The following is a 15,009-nucleotide window of genomic DNA, read 5'->3' as shown; positions in this document are numbered from 1 at the left end:
TGACAGACATCTTGGAAAGCACGAGAGAAGTACATACGAGACTTTTTCCCAACTCGGCATCAGCTGTCAGCTTGGAAAAGAGCCCTTTGGGTCGGTTTCAAAGTTGGTAACAGACTGGTTTCATTACCTCCAGCTGAGGGCGTTCTCTCCCCTTCGGGGCATTGCAATGCTGGCTCCAAGGAGTAAAAAAAAATATAAGATTTTTCATTACCACGAGTAACCTATCCCTTATATGAACTTAATTATGGGTTTAACTAAAAGAACGTCCGATTATCTCTTGGTCTTTATTTCCTTTCTATATCATTAGCCTACAATGTTTATACTGGAAAATCTTAAGCCATCACCTATGACGTCATGTGAAAAGGGTTATACACTTCTCGAAATGCAGCGACATCACAATTATGACGTCACCTAATTTTTCCACCGTACCTTAAGCTGCATGCAGTGACGTCACAACTATGACCATTTAATTTTTATACTCTACCGTAACTTCCGAGTTTATGCCCTTCTATAGGGCCAGTTTTCTTTCATTTCTGATGCTTCACATATTAGACATCTTTATGGCTTAGTCTGCCCTGTAGGGCAAAGAGTTCTTTAAAATGTTTTATTGTAGCTTTTAATTCTAACATCCCGTTTACTTTCAAATGTTCCACTAGCTACCACCTTTTGGTTATTCTCTCTCATTTGCCTATAGGTCCACAGTTTATTTTAATTCAGATGCTTTAGTTTACCCTTCTATTACTAACCCGTTTTCTCTCAAATGCCAAATTCTTACTCCACTGTGATTTATAGGTCCAACGTTTACTTTATTCAAAATGTTTTTACCTCTAACGAAACCCACTTTTTAATGCTTCACATGGTACGGGTACCTTTAATTTTGGTGTAGTTTACCCTCAAATATTTCGTTTTTGCCTTAATTTACCGTAATCCAAATTGATAATTTCTGGCCCTATCTTTCTTATGCTGGCTCAGAATACTTATACAGCAGCAACTTGCATCTGTTTGGCCCAACATTTACCGTACTGCAAATCTTATTTCTGGCCCTTTAGGCTAGTTCTGAATACTTAAACACTAATAGCTTTAATGTTTAGCCTTAAATTGACCGTAATGCAAATCTGCTTATTTTTGGCCCTAATTCTTATGCCGTTTCTAAATACTTTAATTTATTTGGCACTAAATTTACTGTAATTAATCTATTTGGCCTTAAATTTACTGTAATGTAAAACTTACTTCTGGCCCTATCTTTATGTTGGCTCTGAATACTTAAACGCTAATAGCTTTAATCTGTATGTTACCCTTCCCCGAATTTTTCTATACCTTAACGTACTTATTAAGTCTCATCTCTGACTGTACTATATCTAATTGACCTTACGTCTTTGAACCTGGTATAATTTCTCATTTTTAGCTTCACTTCATGATGACAACACTCTAATCCGTGAGTTTTCATTAAGTATTTATCAGAATGAAACTGATATCAAAGCTATTTAGAAGTAATGAGAGAGAATAACCAAACCATGTTTCAAAATTGCATAAACCTGTCAGCTTGAAAAAAGTCTTTTTGTTGAGTCTTATCAGCAAGTCAAATAAACTCCTGATTTCCAAATGACCTCAAGATTAGCAAGACCCTAAACCTTCACCAACAAGAGACCCACCCCTTATCACAAGACAAGCAGAAGAGTGGTTATCAAAGCAAGAGGAGACTAAAAGTTTCACCCGTGACTTTGCCAGTGGCAGACGATGTGTACTTCAGTTATGAAGAACTAAGGTAAATAACAGAACTGGCGTTAACAAAAGGAATATCTGAAGGATGCCAACAGCTGCATTCAGGGACAAACTAGACAAGGAAGTGTGGTACCTACGAAGACAAAACCACTAGATATTGCTCAAGCACATCTAGGTATGTATGCCTATGTAAAAAGACAGAGGCAGAATTAAACGTATTGGTGCCACCATCATCATCTAAAAGATGCAGTTTCAATCAAAGTGTAGGCAAGACTTTGTCTCACTATCCTGCAAGAGTGCTAGTTTCAATCCTTCCAGTGTTGCTGGAGGAGCGTAAATTTGTGTAGGTCATGTGTCAACTTTATTTTTTTTTAAAGATTCACTTCATAAAGAAATTTTCTTTATGAAGCTGATTCTTTAAAAAAAAAAAAACAATCAAGTTGACACATGACCTAAACAAATTTACTCTCCTCCAGCAGCACTGGAAGGATTGAAATGGACAAACCATCTGCTCAAAGTCAATATATTTGCCTGAAAAATTTTGACAGGGGCTAGAAATATGGACATTTTGGCAAAAAATAGGATAGGTAATGGTACCATAGTCGTCCCTCCTAACTATATACAAATCTTGGCATGGAAGCTTGACATACGGGCTTGCCTATGGGACTGTTCATCCGACGCAGGTAAAAGCAAGGGAGCCCATACCTACAGCAAAGTGTAGGCAAAAGAACGGGTAATCCAAGATATATTGCCTTTAAGTCTTCCCGACAGGGTTATAAGGGCCACTCAGGAGACCAGTGATGAACTGGGAGGTCATGTGTCAGATAACATGGTCAGAGTCAGGTCACCCTTGAAGATGTGGCAGAGACCTCAAGTTCTAGTAGAAGGCACAAAGTTACAGAATAGCCATCTACAGTAGATATGTTTCAAGTGTGTCTAACAGCAGGTAGATTCAAGGCAGGTGGGACTGAAAAGTAGTTACTCACCACGGATGTGAAAAACTTCCTTTTTAACATAAAATCAGACCACTGCCAGTTAGGAAAACCTATCTAACCAGATTAACTCATTAGAAACCCCTTCCTCTATTGACTCCTGAAAGCATGAACAAAAAAACTCGTAATACAACAATGCTCATTGAATCTTTGAGACCTGAAGCTATATACTGGTCAAGGAATTGACGTCATTCTTGGCATAATCAGAGGTGGAGATAGGTATTTTAAGCACTTAAAATTGATCCAGGACAGAGATCAGAGACGAAACATGCCATGCTGTGAAGTGCAGTGGTTAGTGCCTAGACTCCACTGAAACCGTAGCACTCTTAAGTTGTAAAGTACATGAGAATAGGAGAGTTCAGGGCCCAGCAATCTTACGGCAGACGGAAAACACAAAATAATTTGGCCATTCAACAGATCTGCACTTGTTCCAGTTAAAACACTGGGAAGTGAGTACAGTACTTGCTTTAACAATTATCATTATCTACAGAACATTCTTGCAGAAGTAAGTAAAATGGCACAGACCTCAAGGGCAGAGGACACTTAACATATGTTCTAACCACTATACAATAAAGAGAAAACAGAAAATGGAAAATAAAATCAGCTAAATATAAATGGATTCAGAGAACACATCAACATATCTTAAATTAGCCAAATACCGTAAAATCCATGGGGTAATAAGACACAACCCAAATCAGCACGTTCCTGGACAGCAGAAAGCTAGCAACTTTAAAGTTCCTTGGTCAATGGGCTACTGAGAAGCCTAGCTCTGATGGTTTGCAAGTAGCGTTCATAGCCATTACTGGCTTTTTGAGTGGGGCAGTAACAGTACCAGCACAAGGTGTTCAGGTTAACAGTTAATTACAGGGACAGTAACCTCTCCAGCTAGGATGGCCCTCTCCTTCTAAAGGACTTGGAAGTGTATCACAAAATAAAATAATGGACACCAAAAACACATGCACCCAAAACAAATCATCCATGGATTTGAGGTCTTCGACTCTGGTTGTTGCCAAATTTCAAAGCACTTCTAACAAAAAATGAAAAGCAAACAACTTGAAAAACTGCTACCCCAAGAAAAACGAAGCTATACTTGTGGACCTACAGCATACATGGATGTCCATCCTTTAGAACACAAAAGGATGTTTTCAAGATACAAATCACTTAAAAAATTACAAGGAACAAGTAAGCTTCAATGTCTACAAAGACATAAGAGGGCAATGCAATTGAATTACATGCTCAGCCTAACTTACAAGAAATTACACTCAAGTCACAGCGATAACCAGGGATTTTACAAAACACAAACAACATATATTTTGAGAGAAAAAAAATCTAAAAGTCCCTTAAGACAAAACTGATACTAGTCGTTCTCTTTTTTACAGCAAATGTAAATATATACACTATGCCACTTTTACATTCTCTTGTAGAATATACAATTCACTTGCCAATGAACGGCATCAACCTTGCTAAACTTAAAAAAAGCTATTTACTTTAAAATACTGCAATCTCTACTTTGTTACGTTGAGACAAACCAAACATTTGATTTTTGTAAGCTCGAACACTCATTTGAGAGTAAATCAAATAGCTATTTCATGAATGAGATAATATAAACTATGATCTCGAAAAACGGAGCAATTTTTGAGGTATAAAATCTTTGCCATGTCGGATGTCCATCAGTGGCTGGTTGATCTTGATAATGACTGGGTCCTTTCCATCATATTTACCTGGAAAAAAAAAAAAACATTATCTCAAAAAGAAAAAAACTTTGGAATCTCAACACTTTGCATGATTTTTTTTTTTTATTAACTCAGGATATGAACTTATTTCGGGTGATATTAAACTCCAGCCTATGAAGATGTCAGGATATGCAAATCTCTGGGACCAATGCTTCTTCGACTTTTGTATGGTGACATTACCTTAGGTAAACTGAGAGAGAGAGAGAGAGAGAGAGAGAGAGAGAGAGAGAGAGAGAGAGAGAGAGAGAGAGAGAGAGAGAGAGAAGATTGTAGGAACATGCTATGATAAGTATTGGACAAGAGTCTAAGGTGGCTGAGAGAAAGTTTCAAATTGACAACTGAGAGAAAAGGTTTCAAACTGACAACTGAGAGAAAAAGTTTCAAATTGACAACTGACAGAAAAGTTTCAAACTGACAACTGAGAGAAAAAGTTTCAAACTGACAACTGAGAGAAAAAGTTTCAAACTGACAACTGACAGAAAAGTTTCAAACTGACAACTGAGAGAAAAAGTTTCAAATTGACAACTGACAGAAAAGTTTCAAACTGACAACTGAGAAAAAAGTTTCAAATTGACAACAAAGAAAAAGTTTCAGATTGAAAACTGGGTCTGGCTCTTACATCATCATGTGGGATCCTGAGAAGGACTTTGTAGTCTCCACTGGAAGGACCAAGAATTCCTGAACTAGATGGGAATTCTGATAATTAGGTGACTTAATACTAAAGGCACTGGAGAGGGCTATAATTTTTCACTAACACGTCAAGAATGAGAGCAAGGGGGCGATGAAAGGAACCCTAAAATGGCCATCTTAGTTCCAAGAGGGAAGTTCTGAGAACAAGGAGAGAGAAAGAGAGAGAGAGAGAGAACAAAGAGAGAGAAATTCTTTTCGAGAACAAGGGATAGAGAAATTCTTTTCGAGAACAAGGGATAGAGAAATTCTTTTCGAGAACAAGGGGGAGAGAAATTCTTGTCGAGAGCAAAAGAGGGAGAAATTTAACTGTACTAGTGTTAAAATCCTTAGCTCTGTCAGAGCCATATAAAAACAATTTGCTTTAAAGCAGAACTATTATCATTTTATCCAGTAATACACAGTAAATTAATTATAAAACCTTACCTATTCATGAAAATAAGTCTAAACATTTCTTTAACGCTTATGCTGTTGGCTACAATCAGGTATCCCTACAATGAAATGTTCTTGAAATCTCACACTGTACAAATAAAAACTGGGTCGAGCAGTGTTCATCTAATAATATCCACGGATCAGACTTTTGGCTAAATCCCATGTGATACAAAATGGCTTGAATCATTAGCACCTACCTGTACAACTATATTGATATAATTATATAAAAAATTACAATAGGGTGTAGCCCTACCATTCCTAAGTAGGGTGACTATCAAATAATTTCATGGGATTTCCCACTGACAAAATTTCTTTCTTTAGAGGCAAAAATTGCACAACTGTAAAAATAAAGAGAAGTTGATAACCATATTGGAAGGGAGGAAATTGATGAAAACAAAGAAAAAGAAGTGATAAATAAAAATATTCCAATAAATAAGTTATATGAATGTCTGGGCAGCTATTATTATCCACACCGCAGAACATGGAAAGGTATTATATTGATGACTTGACTTCTGATTTATGGAAATTGATTTTAATATTTACTAAAAAGCATGCATATAAAAATTAAAATTAGCAGAAATCACCAGAAGGCTAATACTCGTATAGGAAGGTCCTAGAAAAGCTGATATAAGAATGTGGAATTATAGCAAGGGAGAAGATACAAAAATACGTACAGAATAAATCTTTTGAATCATAATTACCATTAACTAGCAGAAGGGGACTGCCTCTTTAAACCTGCCCGAATATACTGGTGGCAAGTGCCGCATCAGTGCTGAACATAACGGTGGGACCCTTTCTCTAATTTCTGAAGGGAAAATATTGCGTCAAAATGAAGTTCACCAATCAACTGTCACCAAGGCAGGAAAACCAATGACACCTTAAAACTTTTACAAGGTCCTACAAACTCTATTTCTGCCTGAATGTCCAGGAAGGTCAGAAAAACCAAGTGGTGTGACTCAAAGATACAAATGACTGACATGACATCAGGTCAAGAAATGAGATAAAAAATCACTAACGACATGATACCAGGTCAACACATAAGGTAAAAATGACTGACGACATGATACCAGGTCAAACAATGAGATAAAATGACTGACATGATACCAAGTCAAAAAATTAGATAAAAATGACTGACGACGTGATATCAGGTCTGAAAATGTGATAAAAATGACTGACGACATGACACCAGGTCAACATATGAGATAAAAAATGACTTACAATATGAAACTACGTCATTAAAATGAGATAAAAATGACTGATGACATGATAGGTAAGAAAAGGAGATAAAAATAACTGACGACATGATACCAGGTCAACAAATTAGATAAAAATGACTGATGACTTGATACCAAGTAAAAAAAAAATTAGATAAAAATGACTGATGACACGTTACCAGGTCAAAAATGAGATAAAACTGACTGATGACATGATAGCAGGTAAACAAATGAGGTAAAAAATCACTGATGACATGATCCCAGGTCAAAAAATGTTATAAAAATGACTGATGACATAACAGGTAAAAAAATTAGATAAAACTGATTGACGACATAATACCAGGTCAACAAATGAGGTAAAAAATGACTGATGACATGATACCAGATCATAAAATTATATAAAAATGACTGATGACCATCATAAAATGAGATAAAAATTTAGATAAAACTGATTGAGGATTCTTTTTAATAACAGGTCAAACAATGAGATAAAAATGACTGATGACATGATACCAGATCATAAAATGAGATAAAAATGACTGACGACAAGTTACCAGGTCATAAAATGAGATAAAAATTACGACATGGTACCAGGTCATAAAATGAGATAAAAATGACAAAATGAGGTAAAAATGACTGATGACATAACAGGTCAAACAACGAGATAAAAATGACTGATGACATGATACAGTACCAGGTCATAAAATGAGATAAAAATGACAAAATGAGATAAAAAAAAAAGACTGATGACATGATAGCAGGTAAAAATGAATGATGACATGATACCAGGTCATAAAATGAGATAAAAAACAAGACTGCCAACATGTTACCAAGTCACAAAATGGGATAAAACTACTGATGACATGATAACAGGTAAAAAAATTAGATAAATATGACTGATGTCATGATACCAGGTCAAAAAATTAGATGAAAATGACTGATGACATGATACCAAATAAAAAAAATTAGATGAAAAAAAAACACTGCCAACATGATACCGGGTCAACAAATGAGTTAAAAATTACTGATGACATGATAAGTCAAAAATTAGATAAAAATGACTGATTACAAGATACCAGGTCAAAAAATATGTAAAGACAGATGACTTGATACAAGGTCAAGAAATGAGACAAAATAAAGACTCATGACATGATACCAGGTCAGACGATGAGATAATGATAAGATTTCTCACTAAACTCTAATAATAATAATTACTATTATGGCCTAGGATGGGCCTATCTAGCGAACTTGAGTTAGTTCACAAGAAAAAATAACTAACCTAATCTAGCCTAAGGTAAATCTGGGATGGTTACTTGGCCTTAGCTATTAAAATTAACCAGTTTTTATTAAACACTTGACTAAGGAAATCTCGAATATGAAAAATGTGCATTGGTTTTTATTTAAACAGCCCTACACGACTATTTAAAACTTTTTATTATTATATATATATATATATATATAAATATATATATATATATATATATATATATATATATATATATATATATATATATATATATATATATATATATATATAAGTAGCCTAACCTGTTTCAAACACTCAAAAAAGAAAAATACTTTACGACTGTTTAAAACTCTCAACATATATAAAAGCATTCTGAAAGAAAACACGAATGATTACAATTACGATTTGGGGAAGAAACTTTCCAAGATTTGAGTGAACCTAATTGAAATGACTTGAATAACTAGAACTGAACTGACACAATGAAAATTAAAAGTCAAAAAAAGTAGTAAACGACTGAAAAAGGCACAAAATTTCTGTAAATTCCTCACATTGCGTCCACATCCCCAAAAATTCCTCCTAGTAGGCTAGTTATGGCAGTTCTATTGTTATCCTAAATATCACTACTAATCATACTTTCAAAGTGAAATATTCACCTGAAATCTTAAGAGACTGCTGTTGATAAAATATTCCGCCCTTGCTGTTGAAATGTCCATAATTAGTTAGTGAACAATTCGTGAACAACTGCTTGAGGCCTCAGATGCTGACAGCAGGAGACACCAGCAGCGAAATCTGTAAGGCAGTTAAAATAGCATTCAGTACTGAATATAAACAAAACTTTGCAATACTTAGAACAGAATAGAATATTAAACTTTGACCAAAGGCCAAGGTGCTGGGACCTATGAGATAATTCAGCGCTGAAACGGAAAATGACAGTAAAAAGGTTTGAAATGTGCAACAGGAGTAAAACCTCGCAGTTGCATTATGAATCAATTGTTAGGAGAGGGTAGAAAGTAAGAAGAAACAGATTATGAACGGATTTAGAGTAAAAAGAATGAAAGGGGTTGCAGCTAAGGGCCGAAGGGGACGCTGCAAAGGACCTTAAGTAATGCCTACAGTGTACTGCGTGAGGTGTACTGACGGCACTAACCCACTGCGGGGGCCTAGCACTATTGAACAATGCTTGAGATATCTGAAAGTGTTTTCTTTCTATCTCACTTTATCTTTTTGTCTAGCTTCATTATACGATGCTGATTTGAACACCTTTGGCATAATTACGATTAACTTCGTTGGTAAAAGTCCAAATTTGGTGGAAAAACCACCCCCTCCCCCACTTCCACCCTTCCAACAGACCTGAGGCTACAAGACAGCCTTGTCTTGTACCTACATACGAAACATTACAAGACAGTTTTTGCCTTCAGTGGAAGAACAAGTGGTGCAACACGACCTAATATGTTGCAATAGGTTAGGTACACGAAAAACTTTAAATACAGTTGATTGACTTATTAATTTTTTAATTTAAATGATTTTCTAACAACTGATCTCCTCTTTCTATATTTTCCATTCTTACATTCCGTTACTTCTTTCGAACGAACGCCATATTCTTAGAGAGAGAGAGAGAGAGAGAGAGAGAGAGAGAGAGAGAGAGAGAGAGAGAGAGAGAGAGAGAGAAGCCTTGGTTTTTTAGGTATTCCTCAAACCACCTACCACCAGTTCCCGTATCCATCAACGACACATTCTACCTGCACAAGTTTTTCGTGATTCGTAACACTTGCATGAAAAAGTGTTTTCCACTTAAAATTCAAAAAATGCCAGCAACAGCATGCTTAATCTAGGCCTATACGGAAGTATTTCTCGGGAAATAATAAAAACACTTATAAAATTCACTAGTTACCAGGAAATGACAGCTAATATCACACCACTCTCGGGTAACAACTGGAAAAATCAAGATATTTGAATATCCTGTTTCAAAAGTCACAGAGAAAATAATTTAGTTTAATCCACCAGCTGCTGCTTACGGCAATTCCTTTTCTTAGTTACCTCTAATTCGACTGACTATAAGTTTACCTAAGACGTTAATTTACCTATATGCCGTCCACCTATGCAATGGGCTTCCCTTACTAATCACCCACAGTATAATTCCACATCATTTGTAACTTTTAAATGTTTTTCTGCGATAATAAATACAAAGTAACTGGGAAATATTTCTCAAACGCTCATCACTACACACACACACATATGTGTAATAAACATATAAATATATAACATATAAACATATATAAATATATTATATATATAATTATATATGTAGATACTGTATATTTATATATATATTACATATATAATTTATATATATAAAATTAAAGACCAACGACATATATAGTGTTGTTATTTTGAAGCTTCTGACGAAAGTAAATTAACCAACAATTCTAACAAACGAAACGGAACCGCAATCGATCCCAAGGGAGTGCAACACTTATGGTGACGTCACCAGTAAATTGCGACTGTTGGCGGGTTACAGCAAGGGTTGATGAAGGCATGGGGCTCGCAACTTCACTCACCTCCAAAAGGACTTACTTGTTCCCCGATACCGAAAGCTAAATCAGAGTGGTTAAACAGTCAGATTTTACACTCTCTCTCTCTCTCTCTCTCTCTCTGTTTGCACCTCGGGACTGAACTGAGCAACATCCTCAAAAACAGAGAGAGAGAGAGAGAGAGAGAGAGAGAGAGAGAGAGAGAGAGAGAGAGAGAGAGGCCTATTTGTGTATTATACACCCTACGTGTACTTTTACACACCTTACATGCATATATTTGCACCCTGCAGGCACGTATACACATCTTACTTTCACATATTCACATACTGTGTGCATGTCCGCACACCCACTGTGCACGTATATACACCATACGTGCACGTACACACCATTCATGCACGTATAAACACCTTGTGTGCACATATACACAACCTGCGTGCACGTATACATACACACCTTACGTGCACATATTCACTTTCGTGCAAGTACATACACCCTGCGTGCACATATACACACCCTGCATGCACGTATACATACACACCTTACGTGTACATATTCACTCTTGTGCACGTACATAAACCATATGTGTACGTATATATACTTTACATGCGCGCATATACAACATGCATACACGTAACACAACCTGCTTGCTTGTATATACACCTTACGTGCACGTATATACTCACCCTACGTGCAAATTTTGGCCTAATTCACTTCCTTTTATTTATGAGGACTAGTAGTAATAAAGACAGCGTAGATGCATCAGTTGTCAATCACGAGAGAGAGAGAGAGAGAGAGAGAGAGAGAGAGAGAGAGAGAGAGAGAGAGAGAGAGTTTTGGTGCAAAAAGTGAGGCTAGTGAACTGATGCTTGGAGCTGCCCAATCAGAGAGAGAGAGAGAGAGAGAGAGAGAGAGAGAGAGAGAGAGAGAGAGAGAGAGAGAGAGAGAGAGAGTTTCGGCGCAAAAATTAACCGGTGAACTGTTGTTTGGAACTGCCAAACTAAAAGAGAGAGAGAGAGAGAGAGAGAGAGAGAGAGAGAGAGAGAGAGAGAGAGAGAGAGAGAGAGAGAGAGAGAGCTGTTGAAAATCCGGTATGATTATTCAGCAGGTACTTAGGCATTACTTTAATTTAAAACAAAAGAGGAACATTTAAGAGGATCATTTAATTTGGATTTTGTCATTTTGTTCAGCAGGTGCATTGCCTCTGATCAAAAGTGTTCCCATAATTAAGAAACCATTAACATCAAAATTCTAAATTTTTTATAGATTTTTCGAACTGAATATAGAATTTAACTGAATACAGAATTTAGGCCAAAGACCAAGCACTAGGGACCAATGAGGTCATTCAGCGCTGAAAGGGAAATTGACAGTAAAAGGTTTGAAAGGTGTAACAGGAGGAAAACCTCGCAGTTGCAGTATGAATCAGTTGTTAGGAGAGGTTGGAATAAGATAGCAGAAAGAGAATATGAAAGGAGGTACAGTAAAAGGAACGAAAGGTGTTGCAGCTAGGGGCCGAAGGCACGCTGCAAAGAACCTTAAGTAATGCCTACAGTGCACCGCATGAGGTGCAATGACGGCACTACCCCCGCTACGGGGGATCGATTTTTCGACACCATCGTAACAAAAATTAATTCAAGCCGTGAGATGTGCACTATCTAAATGAGATTTAATCCTCAAATATTTTAAATTTCAATTGCACCTTTCATTATTAGCTTCATCCCTGATCCCCCAGAACGCAAGATTGGAAGGAACTTTCTGTTGCTCTGGGTCCAGAGGTCCACATCAAGCCCCACATCCCACCTTAAACACCTAAGCACCCTTATAATAAGATGCCTGTTATAGACTTTGAACCATACCTACATTTAAAAGCCTCTAGGAAGTAAGCTTTGAATGGTATACAACAGTTATTCAACCTAAAGAGACTGACTTCACAATCTAAGGGTGTTTTTCGAAAATCTACAAAATTCTCACATTCTGTGACCACATTACCTCTTTCCATAAGATATCTAAGATTTCCGATGGTCATTCAAGCCTCCAACGCCAACCAAATCAAGAATATCACCCAAAAACACTAACTTAAAAAGCCCTCTTCTTACCGGTGGACTTATCCTTATTGTCAAGACACACACACAACCATAAGACTTCGCGTTTAGAACTACACTGAGCCTTCCAGTGTCGGGGAAGGAATTGCTTTGGCCAATCAGAGGCCTCCACCTTACACAACGTTTCTGTCATCATCTTTCATTGGCTGAAATCTTCGGTTTTTGGGCATAGGGTCTTCGTAAACGATCTCCCATTGGTTTGTGGAAAGTACACCAGAAGTCCATTGCTCTAGCCAATCAAACGCATTAACAAGGGAGGGGGGAGCCCTGAGGGAGTCCATCAATCTGTGAGCAACAGAAAGAAAAGAGAGTTCATCAGTTCATTGTGTAGGTTTTAATGAATGACATCCACGCTATTTTTGCCGTAGAGCCTTCATGTAAACGTCAGCACAAGTGTTTTCAACTCAAAGAACATTTATTTAGTCACAGGAATACAATTTTAGGCCAAAGGCCAAGAACTGGGGCCTATGAGGTCATTCAGCTCTGAAAGGAAAACTGAGAATAAAGGAGGGTGTTAAAGGTGTAACAGGAGGAAAACCTCGCAGTTGCACTATGAATCAGTTGTTAGGAGAGGTTGGAATAAGATAGAAGAGACTATGAAAGGAGGTACAGTAAAAGGAACGAAAGATGTTGCAGCTAGGGGCCAAAGGCACGCTGCAAAGAACCTTAAGTAATGCCTACAGTGCACCGCATGAGGTGCACTGACGACACTACCCCGCTACGGGGGATCGATTTTTCGACACCATCGTAACAAAAATTAATTCAAACTGTGAGATGTGCACTATCTAAATGAGATTTAATCCTCAAATATTTTAAATTTCAGTTGCACCTTTCAATATTAGCTTCATCCCTGATCCCCCAGAACACAAGATTGGAAGGGACTTTCGGTTGCTCTGGGTCCAGAGGTCCACATATCCCACCTTAAACACCTAAACGCCCTTATAACGAGATGCCTGTTATAGACTTTGAACCATACCTACATTTAAAAGTCTCTGGGAAGAAAGCTTTGAATGGTATACAATACTTATTTAACCTGAAGAGACTGACTTCACAATCTAAGGGTGTTTTTCGAAAATCTACAAAATTCTCACATTCTGTGACCACATTACCTCTTTCCATAAGATATCTAAGATTTCCGATGGTCATTCAAGCCTCCAACGCCAACCAAATCAAGAATTTCACCCAAAAACACTAACATAAAAAGCCCTCTTCTTACCGATGGACTTATCCTTATTGTCAAGACACACACACAACCATAAGACTTCGCGTTTAGAACTACACTGAGCCTTCCAGTGTCGGGGAAGGAATTGCTTTGGCCAATCAGAGGCCTCCACCATACACTACGTCTCTGTCATCATCTTTCATTGGCTGAAATCTTCGGTTTTTGGGCATAGGGCCTTCGTAAACGATCTCCCATTGGTTTGTGGAATGAGAACCAATTTTCTGAAGGTACTTCTATGGGAAAATTCTTCATCGATATCTAACAACACACACACACACACACACACACACACACACACACACACACACACATATATATATATATATATATATATATATATATATATATATATATATATATATATATATATATATATATATATATATATATATTATGAGCACATGAATATAAGTGCACAGACGAATTAATTTATTAATCTTAATGTATTAGTTTTAGCTTTATACAAAGTCCATCTTTCTAATTTAGGATGTCTGACGTACAATTTGGGGAACATAATACTTTCCTGTCATAAGAGAAGCCTCTTTATCATAATGTTTCTGTTAATATTAATGAAACGTAGTTAATGGGAAAGTATGCCAGAAGTCCATTGCTCTAGCCAATCAAACGCATTAACAAGGGAGGGGGGAGCCCAGAGGGAGTCCATCAATCTGTGAGCAACAGGAAAGAAAAGACAGACTTCATCAGTTCATTGTGTAGGTTTTAATGAATGACATCAACGCTATTTTTGCCGTAGAGCCTTCATGTATACGTCAGTACAAGTGTTTTTTGAACTCAGAGAACATTTCTTTATTCATAGGAATAGGAATATAAGTTTTAGGCCAAAGACCAAGCACTGGGACCTATGAGGTCATTCAGCGCTAAAAGGAAAACTGAGAATAAAGGAGGGTCTTAAAGGTGTAACAGGAGGAAAACCTCGCAGTTGCACTATGAAACAATTGTTAGGAGAGGGTGGAAAGAAAGATTGAAGGAAGAGAATACGAACGGAGGTACACTAAAAGAAATGAAAGGGGTTGCAGCTAGGGGCCGAAGGGACGCTGCTGGGAAACTTAAGCAATGCCTATAGTCACCGCGTGAGGTGCACTGACGGCGCTACACCCCTACCAGAGAGAC

The 15,009-nt window shown here is 37.1% G+C and overlaps 1 long non-coding RNA gene across 1 annotated transcript; it reads right to left on the bottom strand.

The window, feature by feature from the left end:
* Nucleotides 1–268: 268 nt before the first annotated feature.
* LOC136853556 (uncharacterized) lies at nt 269–12,785 on the bottom strand. The gene is made up of 5 exons (XR_010857495.1): nt 12,651–12,785; nt 8,680–8,815; nt 6,268–6,371; nt 5,802–5,904; nt 269–4,435 (listed from the first exon to the last, which is right to left on the bottom strand). It is a non-coding gene; the product is annotated as an uncharacterized lncRNA (long non-coding RNA).
* Nucleotides 12,786–15,009: the final 2,224 nt, after the last annotated feature.

Source organism: Macrobrachium rosenbergii, chromosome 27, assembly GCF_040412425.1.
Source record: "Macrobrachium rosenbergii isolate ZJJX-2024 chromosome 27, ASM4041242v1, whole genome shotgun sequence".
NCBI classification, from domain to species: domain Eukaryota; kingdom Metazoa; phylum Arthropoda; class Malacostraca; order Decapoda; family Palaemonidae; genus Macrobrachium; species Macrobrachium rosenbergii.
This window is presented reverse-complemented; position numbering and strand designations above follow the sequence as displayed.